The 16,205-nt window shown below is 36.8% G+C and overlaps 2 long non-coding RNA genes across 2 annotated transcripts; both read right to left on the reverse strand.

Annotated features, from left to right (window-relative positions):
- Positions 1-1,354: 1,354 nt before the first annotated feature.
- LOC149130226 (uncharacterized) lies at positions 1,355-5,710 on the reverse strand. Its single transcript, XR_016239124.1, has 2 exons — positions 5,275-5,710; positions 1,355-3,400 (listed from the first exon to the last, which is right to left on the reverse strand). It is a non-coding gene; the product is annotated as an uncharacterized LOC149130226 (long non-coding RNA).
- Positions 5,711-10,108: 4,398 nt separating this feature from the next.
- LOC149130227 (uncharacterized) lies at positions 10,109-14,454 on the reverse strand. The gene is made up of 2 exons (XR_016239236.1): positions 14,025-14,454; positions 10,109-12,150 (listed from the first exon to the last, which is right to left on the reverse strand). It is a non-coding gene; the product is annotated as an uncharacterized LOC149130227 (long non-coding RNA).
- Between the last annotated feature and the right edge of the window lie 1,751 nt (positions 14,455-16,205).

A 16,205-nucleotide genomic window follows, 5' to 3' on the forward strand; every position in this document is an offset into this window, starting at 1 on the left:
ATACGCAACCAATGGAGAAAAAAGTCTTTTGCAGTAATACTAGGAGCAGAGATTAGTTGGTGATTTCAGGCTTATTTCTAGCACAACTTATGAACTTTGTGTCTCTGGGTCTCTCTGTATATAATGATACATATATATATATAAATACACACACACACACGCAAACACACACACGTATATTAATATTTTTGGGGACTGTCACATTTTGAGTTTTTATTAGACTATAAATTTAAACTAGATCTAAATAAACAACCCCTGTTAAAAATATTCTGGCAAGAGTCGGCAAGAAATTTAACATCCCAAAGAAACTTAATTTCGGTAGAAAGTGTGTTTTTTTAATTTAAAAAAAAAATTAAATGTCAAAATCTGATGTGGAAAAGTCGGTCCAATTGGTTCAAGGCCACCCCTATCTTTATATATACATATATATATATATTTTTTGGGACTGTCACATTAAGTTGACTATATGCAACTACTTTATATATATAAAGATACAAATTAATTATCAATTATCAATATAGACCGTCTTTAAAAAAGATTTTCGCTGCTCTTTCTAGCAAATTAAAACAATAAGATTCACATTGAACAAAGTGGTCGCTGAGGTATAAAGGGAAATAACCCTTCATTTAGAGTTATTTCCCTTTATACCTCAGCGACCACTTTGTTCAATGTGTATGTTATTGTTTTAATTTGCTAGAAAAAGCAGCGAAAATCTTTTTTAAAAACGCTCTATATTGATAATTTATGATTGATCTATATATTTATATATATAAAGTAGTTGCATACAGTCAACTTAATGTGACAGTACCAAAATATATATATATATATGTATATATAAAGACAGGGGCGGCCTTGAACCAATTGGACCGACTTTTCCACATCAGATTTCGACATTTAATTTTTAAAAAAAGTAAAAAAAACGTACTTTCTACCGAAATTAAGTTTCTTTGGGATGTTAAATTTCTTCCCGACTATTGCCAGAATATTTTTAACAGGGGTTGTTTATTTAGATCTAGTTTAAATTTATAGTTTAATAAAAACTCAACTCGATTTTGGTGAGAAATAATGTTTTTCTTTAGATTATATCGAAAATGTGACTTTTACCGTCAAAAATAATGTTAAAATTTAGATATTTAAATATTTTCTTTATTGGTAAGACTGTTGTTGTTGCTGTTTGTTCCTTCTGAAGCCATGTCTGGTTCATAATGGCTGGTTTCCTGGTTTCATTCCACCTGGATAGGATGTTGGTTCATCACAGGTGATCTGCTAGATGTACCCCAGTGTCACTGATGACATGCGCTGTTCTCTCAATAATAATAATAACAATAAGGAAATAAAATATTAACAAACAAGATTAATTTTGTTATTTTCTAATCTTTAATTTCTGCAATAATACTTTTTCTAAACCTAAGATAGGTTTAAATATGTCGTTTTTTAATATATTGCTGTTGGTGTCTCGGTGGTCTTGTGGGTAATGGCATATGTGGACACCAATAACAACCTGGATATTTAAATATTTTCTTTATTGGTAAGACTGTTGTTGTTGCTGTTTGTTCCTTCTCGAGCCATGTCTGGTTCATAATGGCCGGTTTCCTGGTTTCATTGGCATTTGGGTTCCCCACCTGGATGGGACGTTGGTCCATCACAGGTGAGCTGCTAGATGTAGGAGGAAAGAGTAAGAAAAAGTTGTTGTGAAAGAGTCAGCAGAAGTTCACCATTACCTTCTGCCAGAGCTTAGGTGCTTCGCTCATAAACACACACATTGCCCAGTCTGAGATTCGAACCTGCGATCCTTCAACCCAACAGAAATATAGTTAAAAAATGAGATATTTAAACTTATCATAGCCTGATGATCAATAATCAGTCACAGAAATAGGTTTTACATATCTCTGAACTTTCAAATTAGTGACCTGTTTGGATGCTCTTGTGGATAAGGGCATTTGTTGGTGAAAAAAAAAAAGGTAACTAATACATGTGGTAAGTAGCTTGCTTACCAACTACATGGTTCCGGGTTCAGCTCAAGTACCTATGGATCATTTACTACATGTTTGAGTGGACAGGAAGGCTTGCTTTGCTCCGTACCACAAAATCACAATGGCATTTTGCCAGCGTGCATCCATGCTTGTACATAGCAGGTCCTAACATTGCAGTCACCTTTGCTCAAATATATATAGTACCGGACACCCCTGCGCGAAGAGGTTTTACGAAATTTTTTCACTTTTTTTTATCTCACAGGGACTGACAAACACACACATAATCATACACAAACAATTATATATATATATATATATGGAACATAAAACGATTCTATATGTATATATACTCTTTTACTTGTTTCAGTCTCTTTTTGACTGGCCATGCTGGAGCACCGCCTTTAGTCGAGCAAATCGACCCCAGGACTTATTCTATCGGTCTCTTTTGCCGAACCGCTAAGTTACGGGGGACATAAACACACCAGCATCGGTTGTCAAGCGATGTTGGGTGGGGGGGGACAAAAAATGAAAATATTAAATAAGACCCCCTATAAAACACCTGGTACTCCCCTGTAAGGTGGATGGCATCGACAAAGGTGTTCAACTGAGGAGACCATACCCAAGAGGTCCTTTACCCAACCTATGGAAGTTGGATGTTAAATCATGTCTATCTCTGTTGTGAATATGTGTCTAGTTGAATTTGAATTGTGAGGAGACGATTTACTACAATTATGAGTTATACCGAGTTCTCTCTTTAAGAATACAGGAGTGTGTGCGATGAGGTGCAGTCTTATTACAGATCTCGCATTGATATGGTTTCTCTCCTGTATGAATAAATTTGTGTATAGTTAAGTGAATATTTTGTGAGAATGTTTTAACCACAGATATTATAGTGATATAGTTTCTCTCCTGCATCAATATGTTTGTGTCCACTTAAACCAGGAGTTTTCAACAATTTTTTTTATCCATGGTAAACCTTTGATAACTATTTTATTCAGGTGGGCCCCTCCATTCCATTGTTTTCGAAAGTAGTGGTTCTCTGATTGCAGACGTCCCGTGAAATCCGGCTTTGTGCAGCTCCCGGCGAACAGTTTTTGTGGAAACTGGGTTCTCGAGGTGGTCATTAAGCTCTGCAGTAAACTTGGGAGCTGTACTTTTGTGATCGTTTCTAACAATTTGCTTAAGAGTCTGACGATCCTTATCTGAAAGTTTTGATTTTCTTCCGGAGTTTTGTTTCGAAGAGGAGGTTTTTCCCTCTTTCTTAAAGGCTGTCATTACTTTCGAGACAGTACTTCTTGATACACCCAACATTTCGGCTGTTTTCGTTACGCTAGCACCTGCCATTCGAGCACCAACAATTTCACCTCTTTGAAAGTCTGATAGATCTGTCATTTTAATGAATTTTAATTGCCTTTTTCTGATGATATCTGAAAAGAAACAGCAATTTTAGCAAAATATATTAAGCAACACTTAATAATAAATCAAAAAACATAAAAGTAAACAAGCATTTGACAGTTTTATAGATACTTCAAAATTATGATGCTAGGTGCTTCCATTATTTTATCCAACCCCTGTATATCAACATCATCAACATCCATTGTCCATCCTGGCATGGATTAGATGGTTTGACCAGGGCTAACAAGCTGGAAGGCTGCACCAGACTCCAGTCTAATTTGGCATGGTTTTCTACAACTAAATGCCCTTCCTAACACCAACCACTCCAAGAGTATAATGAGTGCTTTTATGTGCCACCGGCACGGGTGCCAGTATCTGCCACGACTATGACTTTGTTTGGCTTCATGGGTCTTCTTCTCAAGCACGGCATAATGCCAAAGGTCTCGGTCATTCGTCATTGCCTCCATAAACCTCAACACTCGAATGGTACTTTTCACGTGCCACTGGCATCAGCCACCTTGCCTCCATTGAGGCCCAATGTTGAAAAGTGCCTTTTACGTGCCACCAGCACAGGTGTCACTTACGACACCAGCATCGTCCACGACCATGATTTCACTTAGCTTGATGGGTCTTCTCAGGCACATATTTAACATAATAAAGGGGGCATGACGCAATATAAAACCAAGAAAGACAAATTCAATTGTCACTAATAACGACTAAAGGTGCCAGGTGGTACCTATATTGCTAGAAACAAGAGTCAAAGACCCTTATAGCCATAAACATAGCACAAGTCTGTGTACTGAGTATACATTGGTTTAATTACAGAAATAGTGATTAATAAAACTTCTTCTAATTGCAGAAGTAGCATCTTTCATTTTATGCTTGTTTAAACCTCAGGTTTAGGCCTGCTTGTGCACGCCCTTCTCTCTGTTACTGTATATCAAGGAATACTTTACTCGGAGTATTTTTGGTACTATTCATGAAGAGTGGTCCCGGTGCGCACACTCGCACATCCGCGACTGTCTTGCGTGAATGCGCAAAAACATGCATGGTTTTTTTTTTTTTTTAAAGTAAATAATTTTTTGTTGTTGTTGAATCTTCCCCACCTTACTCATAAAACGTCGTTTCACGTTCTTCCAGGATGTATTTTTGGTGTCGCATCTATTGCAGTAATCCCATTGTACGACGCACTCCAACGATCAGAATATATAGTCGTCCCTGGTTTAATAAATTTATCAATAAGTGGTAGAACAGTTTCAGAAGAACGGTCTAAAGACTAAAAACCCTATTTTTATCCTCTCTATCCCATCCTCCGTTCTATTTGCACATCATAGATTCATCTGTTTCTACGATGTGCCCCAAGTCCACCAATTTAATAGGGGTTACGCAGAAGATAATTACTTGTACCGATACCATTGAACAACAGTAGATTTTGAAAGATGGACTCTTTATCAAAAACAAACAGTGTATAATTTATTTACTTCGTTTAAAAAAAATTATTTACTTTGTTTAGAAAAAAAAACCCTCGTACATGTTTTGCACATGACGCTCAGTCGCGCTAGGTAGTCGTAGGATCGACTAGTCACGACTCGCTAGCGCGCACCTGGGTCCAGTCTTCTTGAATTGTACCCATCTAGAATTACATTATGACACGATCTCGAATTGTCAGCTCTGAGACGTGTAATTTGAGGTAAACATGACATCTATTTCTAGGAGATCAAGCGATCATGTTGATATTTACGTCTGTTTGTTGTTGTTGTTGTTGTTTAACCCTAGGACATGCCTGACTGAGCAGATCTATGATCGAAGTTGTTAACGTTAATCCATGGACAGATCGAACACAAGTAAACATGATATTGACGAAGGAAAACACGATTGAATGTAAGAAAATAACAGAAGAACCTACTTGATGCGAATCTACGGAGGCGGAAAGAAGCTCCCTGGGTCTCTCGATAGACATTAAACGGTAATCGGGGTTAGAGAAAGGAGTGAAAATGGCGACTGCAATAAAGAGAGAGAGAGAGAATGAGTGTAAGTGAATGAGTATGAGTGAGAGAGAGAGAGAGAGAGAGAGTGAATGAGTGTGAGTGAGAGAAAGTAAGAGAGAGAGACAAAGAATGAATAAGCACACACACACACACACACACGTTACTATGACAGAGTTGTTTCCTTTATACTACAAATTTTTCTTTCCCTCAGACGAAATCTAACAAACTAACATATATATATACACACACACATATATGGACACATGTATATTACATAACCTCTCTATGGTCGCTTGGCTTGCTAGAAATAACAGCCAATATATATATAACAGAAAGGAAACCAAAACCAAGTCCAAAGTCTCTATCTGATCTGATATAAACGAAATTGTTGCAAACACACATATGGACGCACATACTTACATATAAGCACGAACACATAAGTGCGTGCACACATATGAGCGTGCACACATACGAGCTTGCACACACTCACATGCTCATACCGAACAATTTCAAAACAACGCCGAATCATACGTTCAAAATAAATGGAAGTTGAGAGACAGGTTACTGAAGAGATTGCAAGAGTGCAATGAAATAATTTAACAAAAAACTAAATAAATTAATAAAGGACTGAACCAGTGCGTGTGTTTATTACAGGCATAATGCCTCTCCCAAGGTTTAATTCTAACCATTTACCATACATTCTTCTTATTTATTCATCTTTATCGGTTGGTTCGACATATATATATATACACACACACATATATGAACACATGTATATAACATGTATCAACAACCAATAATCCGTTCAGGGATGCTAGCATCCTAAACTGTTATATATATATATATATATATATGTAGTGAAACCATCTCTTCCACTGTTAAATAAAGAAACGCGAACCTAGTAGAAAGCAACGCATTCACTCACACACAGACATACAGTTTAATGCTCCAATAAATCTTACTGTTATTCATCTTTATCGGTTGGTTCAACATATATATATATATATATATATATATATATATATATATATATATATATATACATATACACACACACATATATGAACACATGTATATAACATAACCTCTCTATGGTCGCTTGGCTTGCTAGAAATAACAGCCAATATATATATAACAGAAAGGAAACCAAAACCAAGTCCAAAGTCTCTATCTGATCTGATATAAACGAAATTGTTACAAACACACATATGGACGCACATACTTACATATAAGCACGAACACATAAGTGCGTGCACACATATGAGCGTGCACACATACGAGCTTGCACACACTCACATGCTCATACCGAACAATTTCAAAACAACCCCAAATCATACATTCAAAATAAACCCCTATCCACTAGCCCAACAACTACTCTTAATTTTGTTTTTGCTTGGGTTAAACACTGGAGTTTAAAGTCCAGGGTCTGACGATGTGAATTTTCCGAGTCCTTTCCTCGCAGGAGTGGCCGTGTGGTGAATTTTACCGAAATTTCTCTCCACAACTTCGGAAAATGTTCTTCATGACAATTTCCAATGTATTCGAGATCTGAAGCGTATTTGCAGAAAATTTCATAAAGAAATAAAATAACCTATATCAGATATATTCATATGATGTTTGTTTGTTTATAGTTTCAGCTTAGAGCTGCGGCCATGCTGGTGCACCGCCGCCAATTTTCTCTGAGCCTCTTTCATTTCGCCGAGATATTTTTATTTATTTCTGATGTCTAGGGATGGGTACTGATGTAAAGCCATACTGATGTAAAGCCATACGTAGACACCAATAGAATCCTGATCAGCGTTCAATATCATCCAGGGCCCGTCCAAAGGTGTCTTACGAAAAATTTTCACTTTTTTTCTTTTTTTAATCTCTAGGGATAAAAATGAAAATGTTAAATAAGACCCCCTATAATACCTGTCACAGATTTAAAACATCCACCTCTGTGCCATGTTACTACTTCTAAACACCTCTAACTATGAGGCCACCGAAGCAGCAACGATATTAACATGAATAATTAAGATATTTAAAGTTATTTCAATTTTTTGTAATTAAGGGAAACCTATGAAATTTGGTAACACACACGCACACAGTACAACTTAAGATGATGATGATGATATATGTATGTGTGTCTGTGTCTGTCCCCCCAGCATTGCTTGACAACCGATGCTGGTGTGTTTACGTCCCCGTAACTTAGCGGTTCGGCAAAAGTGACCGATAGAATAAGTACTAGGCTTACAAAGAATAAGCTCTGGGGTCAATTTGCTCGACTATAAAGGCGGTGCTCCAGCATGGCCGCAGTCAAATGACAAACAAATAAGAGTAAAAAGAGAGAGTTATGCATGACTTAAAACTGCACCTAGTATATGGGCCCTGGTTCAGGCATTCCAAGGTTTTAAGGAGTAGGGAAGCACTTCTTAGCCACTATTGTTCTCAGATCTACTTTGACCCTTTCAGGTACCCATCTAAGGGTTAAATAACATGTAACTACCTGAGCCAGAGTTACATCATGGAATGCAGTATGGTGGATGGGAATATTTTTGGCAAATGAATCTGAAATCGAACCGAATCCGACGACTGGCATCCATGCCAACCTCTCCTTCATTGGACACTAAACTCTGCTTGCGAAGACTTGTTGGGGCAAGTGAAATCGGAATCGTAATTGAACCATCCTCGATGACTGGCACCTGCGCCAGTGGAGCACTAACAACACTGTCCGAGCGTGTTCATTGCCAGAGCAGTTGTCTGGCTCCCATGCTAGTGTTTGTGTTTGTCCCCCCAACATCACTTGACAACCGATGCTGGTGTGTTTACGTCAGCGTAACTTAGCGTTTCAGCAAAAGTAACCGATAGAATAAATATATATATATATATATATATTTATATACAGAGAGACACAGAGAGAGAGAGAGAGAGAGAGAGAGTGGGAAAGAGAGAAAGAGAAACAATGATACTAGTCTTATTAGCCAAAATCCAAAACTTTTGACTTCAAAAGACTCTTGGTGATTTAAGGCTTATTTCTAGCACAATTTATGAACTTTGTGTCTCTGGGTCTCTCTGTATATAATGATATATATATATATAAATACACACATACACGCAAACACATTTATAGTTTAATAACACACCGTTTCTTTGGGATGTTAAATTTCTTCCTGACTTTTGCCAGAATATTTTTAACAAGGGTTGTTTATTTAGATCTAGTTTAAATTTATGGTTTAATAAAAACTCAACTCGATTTTGGTGAAAAATAATGTTTTTCCTTAGATTATATCGAAAATGTGGTGTAAAACATTTTCTCTGCCTTTTAAATATATTCAAAGGTAGCCGGTACTCGACGCGCTTGTTTAGTATGCTAGAAATAGCAGTTATCAGGCGTAAAAAAAAACCAGCCTCTACTCTGATCTCCTTATACGCAACCAATGGAAAAAAAAGTCCTTTGCAGTAATACTAGGAGCAGAGATTAGTTGGTGATTTCAGGCTTATTTCTAGCACAACTTATGAACTTTGTGTCTCTGGGTCTCTCTGTATATAATGATACATATATATATATAAATACACACACACACATGTATATTAATATTTTTGGGGACTGTCACATTTTGAGTTTTTATTAGACTATAAATTTAAACTAGATCTAAATAAACAACCCCTGTTAAAAATATTCTGGCAAGAGTCGGCAAGAAATTTAACATCCCAAAGAAACTTAATTTCGGTAGAAAGTGTGTTTTTTTAATTTTAAAAAAAAATTAAATGTCAAAATCTGATGTGGAAAAGTCGGTCCAATTGGTTCAAGGCCACCCCTATCTTTATATATACATATATATATATATTTTTTGGGACTGTCACATTAAGTTGACTATATGCAACTACTTTATATATATAAATATACAAATTAATTATCAATTATCAATATAGACCGTCTTTAAAAAAGATTTTCGCTGCTCTTTCTAGCAAATTAAAACAATAAGATTCACATTGAACAAAGTGGTCGCTGAGGTATAAAGGGAAATAACCCTTCATTTAGAGTTATTTCCCTTTATACCTCAGCGACCACTTTGTTCAATGTGTATGTTATTGTTTTAATTTGCTAGAAAAAGCAGCGAAAATCTTTTTTAAAAACGCTCTATATTGATAATTTATGATTGATCTATATATTTATATATATAAAGTAGTTGCATACAGTCAACTTAATGTGACAGTACCAAAAAATATATATATATATGTATATATAAAGACAGGGGCGGCTTTGAACCAATTGGACCGACTTTTCCACATCGGATTTTGACATTTAATTTTTAAAAAAAGTAAAAAAAACATACTTTCTACCGAAATTAAGTTTCTTTGGGATGTTAAATTTCTTCCCGACTATTGCCAGAATATTTTTAACAGGGGTTGTTTATTTAGATCTAGTTTAAATTTATAGTTTAATAAAAACTCAACTCGATTTTGGTGAGAAATAATGTTTTTCTTTAGATTATATCGAAAATGTGACTTTTACCGTCAAAAATAATGTTAAAATTTAGATATTTAAATATTTTCTTTATTGGTAAGACTGTTGTTGTTGCTGTTTGTTCCTTCTGAAGCCATGTCTGGTTCATAATGGCTGGTTTCCTGGTTTCATTCCACCTGGATAGGATGTTGGTTCATCGCAGGTGATCTGCTAGATGTACCCCAGTGTCACTGATGACATGCGCTGTTCTCTCAATAATAATAATAACAATAAGGAAATAAAATATTAACAAACAAGATTAATTTTGTTATTTTCTAATCTTTAATTTCTGCAATAATACTTTTTCTAAACCTAAGATAGGTTTAAATATGTCATTTTTTAATATATTGCTGTTGGTGTCTCGGTGGTCTTGTGGGTAATGGCATATGTGGACACCAATAACAACCTGGATATTTAAATATTTTCTTTATTGGTAAGACTGTTGTTGTTGCTGTTTGTTCCTTCTCGAGCCATGTCTGGTTCATAATGGCCGGTTTCCTGGTTTCATTGGCATTTGGGTTCCCCACCTGGATGGGACGTTGGTCCATCACAGGTGAGCTGCTAGATGTAGGAGGAAAGAGTAAGAAAAAGTTGTTGTGAAAGAGTCAGCAGAAGTTCACCATTACCTTCTGCCAGAGCTTAGGTGCTTCGCTCATAAGCACACACATTGCCCAGTCTGAGATTCGAACCTGCGATCCTTCAACCCAACAGAAATATAGTTAAAAAATGAGATATTTAAACTTATCATAGCCTGATGATCAATAATCAGTCACAGAAATAGGTTTTACATATCTCTGAACTTTCAAATTAGTGACCTGTTTGGATGCTCTTGTGGATAAGGGCATTTGTTGGTGAAAAAAAAAAGGTAACTAATACATGTGGTAAGTAGCTTGCTTACCAACTACATGGTTCCGGGTTCAGCTCAAGTACCTATGGATCATTTACTACATGTTTGAGTGGACAGGAAGGCTTGCTTTGCTCCGTACCACAAAATCACAATGGCATTTTGCCAGCGTGCATCCATGCTTGTACATAGCAGGTCCTAACATTGCAGTCACCTTTGCTCAAATATATATAGTACCGGACACCCCTGCGCGAAGAGGTTTTACGAAATTTTTTCACTTTTTTTTATCTCACAGGGACTGACAAACACACACATAATCATACACAAACAATTATATATATATATATATATGGAACATAAAACGATTCTATATGTATATATACTCTTTTACTTGTTTCAGTCTTTTTTTGACTGGCCATGCTGGAGCACCGCCTTTAGTCGAGCAAATCGACCCCAGGACTTATTCTATCGGTCTCTTTTGCCGAACCACTAAGTTACGGGGGACATAAACACACCAGCATCGGTTGTCAAGCGATGTTGGGGGGGGGGGGGACAAAAAATGAAAATATTAAATAAGACCCCCTATAAAACACCTGGTACTCCCCTGTAAGGTGGATGGCATCGACAAAGGTGTTCAACTGAGGAGACCATACCCAAGAGGTCCTTTACCCAACCTATGGAAGTTGGATGTTAAATCATGTCTATCTCTGTTGTGAATATGTGTCTAGTTGAATTTGAATTGTGAGGAGACGATTTACTACAATTATGAGTTATACCGAGTTCTCTCTTTAAGAATACAGGAGTGTGTGCGATGAGGTGCAGTCTTATTACAGATCTCGCATTGATATGGTTTCTCTCCTGTATGAATAAATTTGTGTATAGTTAAGTGAATATTTTGTGAGAATGTTTTAACCACAGATATTATAGTGATATAGTTTCTCTCCTGCATCAATATGTTTGTGTCCACTTAAACCAGGAGTTTTCAACAATTTTTTTTATCCATGGTAAACCTTTGATAACTATTTTATTCAGGTGGGCCCCTCCATTCCATTGTTTTCGAAAGTAGTGGTTCTCTGATTGCAGACGTCCCGTGAAATCCGGCTTTGTGCAGCTCCCGGCGAACAGTTTTTGTGGAAACTGGGTTCTCGAGGTGGTCATTAAGCTCTGCAGTAAACTTGGGAGCTGTACTTTTGTGATCGTTTCTAACAATTTGCTTAAGAGTCTGACGATCCTTATCTGAAAGTTTTGATTTTCTTCCGGAGTTTTGTTTCGAAGAGGAGGTTTTTCCCTCTTTCTTAAAGGCTGTCATTACTTTCGAGACAGTACTTCTTGATACACCCAACATTTCGGCTGTTTTCGTTACGCTAGCACCTGCCATTCGAGCACCAACAATTTCACCTCTTTGAAAGTCTGATAGATCTGTCATTTTAATGAATTTTAATTGCCTTTTTCTGATGATATCTGAAAAGAAACAGCAATTTTAGCAAAATATATTAAGCAACACTTAATAATAAATCAAAAAACATAAAAGTAAACAAGCATTTGACAGTTTTATAGATACTTCAAAATTATGATGCTAGGTGCTTCCATTATTTTATCCAACCCCTGTATATCAACATCATCAACATCCATTGTCCATCCTGGCATGGATTAGATGGTTTGACCAGGGCTAACAAGCTGGAAGGCTGCACCAGACTCCAGTCTAATTTGGCATGGTTTTCTACAACTAAATGCCCTTCCTAACACCAACCACTCCAAGAGTATAATGAGTGCTTTTATGTGCCACCGGCACGGGTGCCAGTATCTGCCACGACTATGACTTTGTTTGGCTTCATGGGTCTTCTTCTCAAGCACGGCATAATGCCAAAGGTCTCGGTCATTCGTCATTGCCTCCATAAACCCCAACACTCGAATGGTACTTTTCACGTGCCACTGGCATCAGCCACCTTGCCTCCATTGAGGCCCAATGTTGAAAAGTGCCTTTTACGTGCCACCAGCACAGGTGTCACTTACGACACCAGCATCGTCCACGACCATGATTTCACTTAGCTTGATGGGTCTTCTCAGGCACATATTTAACATAATAAAGGGGGCATGACGCAATATAAAACCAAGAAAGACAAATTCAATTGTCACTAATAACGACTAAAGGTGCCAGGTGGTACCTATATTGCTAGAAACAAGAGTCAAAGACCCTTATAGCCATAAACATAGCACAAGTCTGTGTACTGAGTATACATTGGTTTAATTACAGAAATAGTGATTAATAAAACTTCTTCTAATTGCAGAAGTAGCATCTTTCATTTTATGCTTGTTTAAACCTCAGGTTTAGGCCTGCTTGTGCACGCCCTTCTCTCTGTTACTGTATATCAAGGAATACTTTACTCGGAGTATTTTTGGTACTATTCATGAAGAGTGGTCCCGGTGCGCACACTCGCACATCCGCGACTGTCTTGCGTGAATGCGCAAAAACATGCATGGTTTTTTTTTTTTTTTAAAGTAAATAATTTTTTGTTGTTGTTGAATCTTCCCCACCTTACTCATAAAACGTCGTTTCACGTTCTTCCAGGATGTATTTTTGGTGTCGCATCTATTGCAGTAATCCCATTGTACGACGCACTCCAACGATCAGAATATATAGTCGTCCCTGGTTTAATAAATTTATCAATAAGTGGTAGAACAGTTTCAGAAGAACGGTCTAAAGACTAAAAACCCTATTTTTATCCTCTCTATCCCATCCTCCGTTCTATTTGCACATCATAGATTCATCTGTTTCTACGATGTGCCCCAAGTCCACCAATTTAATAGGGGTTACGCAGAAGATAATTACTTGTACCGATACCATTGAACAACAGTAGATTTTGAAAGATGGACTCTTTATCAAAAACAAACAGTGTATAATTTATTTACTTCGTTTAAAAAAAATTATTTACTTTGTTTAGAAAAAAAAACCCTCGTACATGTTTTGCACATGACGCTCAGTCGCGCTAGGTAGTCGTAGGATCGACTAGTCACGACTCGCTAGCGCGCACCTGGGTCCAGTCTTCTTGAATTGTACCCATCTAGAATTACATTATGACACGATCTCGAATTGTCAGCTCTGAGACGTGTAATTTGAGGTAAACATGACATCTATTTCTAGGAGATCAAGCGATCATGTTGATATTTACGTCTGTTTGTTGTTGTTGTTGTTGTTTAACCCTAGGACATGCCTGACTGAGCAGATCTATGATCGAAGTTGTTAACGTTAATCCATGGACAGATCGAACACAAGTAAACATGATATTGACGAAGGAAAACACGATTGAATGTAAGAAAATAACAGAAGAACCTACTTGATGCGAATCTACGGAGGCGGAAAGAAGCTCCCTGGGTCTCTCGATAGACATTAAACGGTAATCGGGGTTAGAGAAAGGAGTGAAAATGGCGACTGCAATAAAGAGAGAGAGAGAGAATGAGTGTAAGTGAATGAGTATGAGTGAGAGAGAGAGAGAGAGAGAGAGTGAATGAGTGTGAGTGAGAGAAAGTAAGAGAGAGAGACAAAGAATGAATAAGCACACACACACACACACACACGTTACTATGACAGAGTTGTTTCCTTTATACTACAAATTTTTCTTTCCCTCAGACGAAATCTAACAAACTAACATATATATATACACACACACATATATGGACACATGTATATTACATAACCTCTCTATGGTCGCTTGGCTTGCTAGAAATAACAGCCAATATATATATAACAGAAAGGAAACCAAAACCAAGTCCAAAGTCTCTATCTGATCTGATATAAACGAAATTGTTGCAAACACACATATGGACGCACATACTTACATATAAGCACGAACACATAAGTGCGTGCACACATATGAGCGTGCACACATACGAGCTTGCACACACTCACATGCTCATACCGAACAATTTCAAAACAACGCCGAATCATACGTTCAAAATAAATGGAAGTTGAGAGACAGGTTACTGAAGAGATTGCAAGAGTGCAATGAAATAATTTAACAAAAAACTAAATAAATTAATAAAGGACTGAACCAGTGCGTGTGTTTATTACAGGCATAATGCCTCTCCCAAGGTTTAATTCTAACCATTTACCATACATTCTTCTTATTTATTCATCTTTATCGGTTGGTTCGACATATATATATATACACACACACATATATGAACACATGTATATAACATGTATCAACAACCAATAATCCGTTCAGGGATGCTAGCATCCTAAACTGTTATATATATATATATATATATATGTAGTGAAACCATCTCTTCCACTGTTAAATAAAGAAACGCGAACCTAGTAGAAAGCAACGCATTCACTCACACACAGACATACAGTTTAATGCTCCAATAAATCTTACTGTTATTCATCTTTATCGGTTGGTTCAACACATATATATATATATATATATATATATATATATATATATATATATATATATATATATATACATATACACACACACATATATGAACACATGTATATAACATAACCTCTCTATGGTCGCTTGGCTTGCTAGAAATAACAGCCAATATATATATAACAGAAAGGAAACCAAAACCAAGTCCAAAGTCTCTATCTGATCTGATATAAACGAAATTGTTACAAACACACATATGGACGCACATACTTACATATAAGCACGAACACATAAGTGCGTGCACACATATGAGCGTGCACACATACGAGCTTGCACACACTCACATGCTCATACCGAACAATTTCAAAACAACCCCAAATCATACATTCAAAATAAACCCCTATCCACTAGCCCAACAACTACTCTTAATTTTGTTTTTGCTTGGGTTAAACACTGGAGTTTAAAGTCCAGGGTCTGACGATGTGAATTTTCCGAGTCCTTTCCTCGCAGGAGTGGCCGTGTGGTGAATTTTACCGAAATTTCTCTCCACAACTTCGGAAAATGTTCTTCATGACAATTTCCAATGTATTCGAGATCTGAAGCGTATTTGCAGAAAATTTCATAAAGAAATAAAATAACCTATATCAGATATATTCATATGATGTTTGTTTGTTTATAGTTTCAGCTTAGAGCTGCGGCCATGCTGGTGCACCGCCGCCAATTTTCTCTGAGCCTCTTTCATTTCGCCGAGATATTTTTATTTATTTCTGATGTCTAGGGATGGGTACTGATGTAAAGCCATACTGATGTAAAGCCATACGTAGACACCAATAGAATCCTGATCAGCGTTCAATATCATCCAGGGCCCGTCCAAAGGTGTCTTACGAAAAATTTTCACTTTTTTTCTTTTTTTAATCTCTAGGGATAAAAATGAAAATGTTAAATAAGACCCCCTATAATACATGTCACAGATTTAAAACATCCACCTCTGTGCCATGTTACTACTTCTAAACACCTCTAACTATGAGGCCACCGAAGCAGCAACGATATTAACATGAATAATTAAGATATTTAAAGTTATTTCAATTTTTTGTAATTAAGGGAAACCTATGAAATTTGGTAACACACACGCACACA

This window comes from Octopus bimaculoides, chromosome 30, assembly GCF_046866305.1.
Source record: "Octopus bimaculoides isolate indiv1 chromosome 30, ASM4686630v1, whole genome shotgun sequence".
Classification (NCBI taxonomy): Eukaryota; Metazoa; Mollusca; class Cephalopoda; order Octopoda; family Octopodidae; genus Octopus; species Octopus bimaculoides.